Source organism: Neomonachus schauinslandi, chromosome 3 (assembly GCF_002201575.2).
Source record: "Neomonachus schauinslandi chromosome 3, ASM220157v2, whole genome shotgun sequence".
Classification (NCBI taxonomy): Eukaryota; Metazoa; Chordata; class Mammalia; order Carnivora; family Phocidae; genus Neomonachus; species Neomonachus schauinslandi.
Window position 1 is genome coordinate 68,835,479 of NC_058405.1, and position 4,338 is coordinate 68,839,816.

At 47.0% G+C, this 4,338-nt stretch overlaps 1 pseudogene; it reads left to right on the plus strand.

Moving 5' to 3' along the window:
* The first annotated feature begins 3,937 nt into the window (after positions 1-3,937).
* On the plus strand, positions 3,938-4,037 carry LOC123324461 (annotated as a pseudogene).
* Positions 4,038-4,338: the final 301 nt, after the last annotated feature.

The following is a 4,338-nucleotide window of genomic DNA, read 5'->3' on the forward strand; positions in this document are numbered from 1 at the left end:
GAAGGATACAGGACTGAGGAAAAGAGGCTCAGTGCTGCTGAAGCTTAGCACTGACCCCTGGGCTCTGTTCTGGGCTGTTCTGGGCTGACATGTTCTCTCTCCCTCTTTCCCTCCCCCACCTTACTCTCTCTCTCTCTCTCACCCTCTCTCTCTTTCCCTCTCTCTTTCTCTCACCTTTTCTCTCTCTCTCTCTCCCTCTCTCTCTCCCTCTTTCCCCCTCTCTCTCTTACCCTCTCTCCCCTCCTCTCTCTCTCTCTCTCACACACACACGCGCACACACACACACACTTGGTGAGGCTAAATGTTGGTGGGGAGCAGTGAATGATGCAGGGCGGGTTCTCAGCAAGACTGAGTAAGGCAGTAGTTAAAAACACAGACTCTGCAAAGCCCACCTCTACTAACTAACTTTGGGCAATTAACTCTCTAACTCTCTGTGCCTCAGTTTTCCCATCTGTAAAATGGTGATAATACAAGCACACTTACCTCATAAGGATGTTGTAAGGATTCCATAAATTAATATATGTAAAGCACTTAAAACAGTGCAGGAATGAATGAATGAATGAATGAACAAATAAGGCAGGAGGACACTTTTGGAGGCGATGGATATGTTTATGGCATTGGTTGTAGTAATTGTTTGTATACTTTTTAAAAAAGATTTTATTTATTTGACAGAGAGAGCGAGATAGCACAAGCAGGAGGAGCAATAGAAGGGAGGGAGAAGCAGACTCCCCTCTGAGCAGGGAGCCCGATGCGGGGCTCGATCCCAGGACCCTGGGATCATGACCTGAGCCGAACGCAGACCCCTAACCGACTAAGCCACCTAGACTCCCCGCATGAGTGTATACCTATCTCCAAACTCATCAAGTTGTATATGTTAATTACGTACAGCTTTTTGTACATCAATCGTATCTCAGTAAAGTGGTTTAAAAAAAAAACAACAGTGCTGGGCATGGTGTGGACATTATTATAAGTGTTGGCTATTATTATCATCCCCAACCTCTTTACAGCTTTCCTCCAGGGTAAAATGCTGTCATGGGGCTTCCTGGCGACCACTTGGCTATTTTTAACCCTCTCCAGCCCTCTGGGCCCACCTGCAATGATGTGGAAAGCCCCCAGCATTGACCGTAGCAGGTCACCTGATTCCCTTCCTGTCACTCCCTCCTTCAAATGCTGCCTCATCCTCACAGCACAGAGGGGCTCTGCCGCCGGAACCTCCTAATCCCTGGGTCCTCATTTGGAGGAGGGGAACCATGTTCATGGACAAAATCTCCTTAATTTATAATTTCCCCCGACATACTTTTCCTATTTTGCTACTATCTCTCTACCTCTAGTCCATACACTAGAGACTAGCATGAGATAGTGTCTGCTTCCGCCCAAAATGTGGTATTTAGATTTTATAAATTAAATAAATGAAAGGTTTGAGAACCACTGCTTCCAGGTGTGGTAGTGGGGTACTAGTGGTGTGATTCCCACGAGCGTGAGTGAGGCAGAGGGAGGGAAAGGGGAGGAGGGGTTAGGACTGACTCTGGGACTCTGAAACAGGGTACCTTTGAGGGTTGCTGGAGGAAGTGAGTGAAATTTTAGCAAGCAATGGGGCAAGTATTTGGGGTGAGGTGATCTCCCAGAGCAGGCTCCTTTCACCAGAGCACATCCCTGCCTTGATCTGACCAACCTGATGGAGAGGCAGAGTCCAAGCATCTGTGGCCAGAGATGGAGAGACCAAGCAGACAGGTGGGACAAGGGAGCGACAGGGATGCTGGGCAGGGACGGATGGGGCTAGAGGGTCTCATACCAACTTCCAAATGCCTTTTCCATCCAGGAGAGCAACAGGGCTCAGCAAATGCCTCTACGTAACCCACGTAGAGGCTGAGGCTGTGGGGCAGGGAGATTGCTGCTTGAGAATGGGAGAGGGCAGCCTGCTTCTGTCCAGGACACCCTCAGCAGCTCCAGGGAGAGTCAGTCTCTGATTCTCAGTGGCCTGCATCCACCATCCATGAAGACCCACAGAGAAGACAGGAGGAGCCCCTACTGAAAGAATGAACAAGTGAAGAATGAAGGTGGCAACTTCATGCCATTTTTCTCCCAGAATCCAATTTTCAGTTTGTTCAAAGAGAAAGTTTGAAGCAAGAAAGAAAATAAAGGAGTTCATAGGAAACACACACAAGCCATGCACTAAAGGCTCACTTCAGAGGGTTCCCGTAGTCAGGACACCAAAAGGACTTTGACAAGATTTGGCATTGACTTGAGGCATTCGCTTCATTCTCCACCTTGGCAGAGGCACTCCTGGCCACCCCCTGCCACCAACTGCCCATTACCCCTTCAGATCCCACACAGATGGCTGCCATCCATAACCCCACAGGTTCCACACCACAGGTGCCCTCACTTGACCCAGCACGGCCCTGTTTACCAACCCTTTCCTGCCTCCCACCTCATCTTGACCCATCACATGCCCACCTTTATTCATTTCTCGGCTCCTGTTCTAAAGAAAATGATAGACTCTTATTTTTTAAAAATCCACACCAGGCTTTGTCCGCCCAGATGGGTCCTATCCATCACAGCCCTTTCAAGATTATACCCTTGTTCCAATGACGCTGCACTGGCTTAATGCAATGCCAACTCTCCTCTGTGGATTTACCTTCAATCATCTATCATCCACGAAAGAACACTTGTCTCGTCGTGTTGTCCTAGGGACACACTCACCCCGATTTAATGCAAAAAGCACTGGGCTTCGAATCAAATGGCTTTTTGTCTTCAATCCACTCCCTCCCGACTTTGTAAGTTCAGATTTAAACTCACAAGACTTGTGTCTTCATTTCTAAGTGGGAATAATCATACCTGCTCCAGTTTGAAGGGTTTTGTGAGGATCAAATAAGGGATTACAGAAGAAAGCACATTTAATGCCACAGAGCAGAACAGTAAGTTTTGAGAGTATTTTTCTCTCCTAATCTCCCAATTTACTCCCTGGGTATCTTCCCAACTGTCCTCTCATCTCTGCTCTCCAGAGAAAACATCTATTCACTCATTCAAGAAAGATTTGTTGCCTGCCCACAATGTGCTGGGAACACAAGACGAAGAGCATTAACTCTCTGTCCGCAAGGAGCCCACGGTCGAGAGAATGAAGCAGACACAGCCATGAACGGATGGATGAGTACCAGAGTAAACGGATACAGGCCGTAAGCAAGGCGCCGCCATGGGCTGGGAAGGGACTGGCTGTGCAAATGTGTAGGCGGGGCAGCGAGTCAGTGAAGATTTTTCAAAGAATATAGATGACAGCCGAATCGAACTTATTTACTCTTTCAATAAATATTTATTGAGGCCCGACTGTGTGTCAGGACCATGTGAGGCAGTGGACATGTAGTAGCAAAGAAGACAGGAGAGATCCTTGGCCTCTTGAGCATACAGTAAACAGGTAAAGAAAAAGCTCAGAGAATTCCTGACTGTGACAAAAGGCTAAGATGGAAATTAAAGAAAGATGTGACAGACAGTGACTGTGACTAGGAGGTGCAGGGCCACCTTAAACAGGGTGGCCAAGAATCACCTTGGTCAAGGTTACTTTTGAGTGGATATTTGAAGGATGGGAAAGAGCCAGGCACAGGAGAGCTGGAGCCCCAGGGGTAGAGAGCTCCAAGAAACGAGAATGGCAGGTGAAAAGGCCCACAAGCTTGGTTGTTCTAGAACACGGACGAGTCTGACTAGAGCTAAGGCACTAAGGCAGAGAGGTAGAAAATGAGACCTGAGCGGAAGGCAAGGGCCACTTCGTGCAGAGCTGTGGGGCTACGGCAGGAGTTTGGATTTTATTCCAAGTGCAGTGGGAAGCCACTGAGGAATCAGGGTGCGGATGGAAGTGACATAATCAGATTTGCATTTTTTTTAAATATTAGTTTCTGTGGAAATAATTATTAGAGCAGCAAAACCTGTTAAAAGGCTACGGTCGGTTTTGCTTTGGCAGCACATAAACTAAAACGGGAACAATACAGAGATCAGCATGGCCCCTGTGCAGAAGTGATAGGCGAATTCATAAATCATTTCACACTTCTAAAGAAAAGGCCCAGGTCAAAGCAGGGAGGAAACTGATCCAGGAAATCTCAGAAAGCAAGTCACCAAATTTTGTAAACTCTGCAAAAATGACAGAAGTGGGCACTCTTTGAGTTAGAGAAACATTTTTGAACTCTATCTCATTCTAAGGTTTCCGGAAAACCGAGTCCACATAAAAGCTGACAACCAGAAAATTCTCAACGTCAAATCCTATACAAACTTATCATAAGGAAAAAAGAAATAAAGAGCAGAATAACACCCCTCCAAGTACAGCACAGTAGAAAGACATGCCCACAAAGCAGA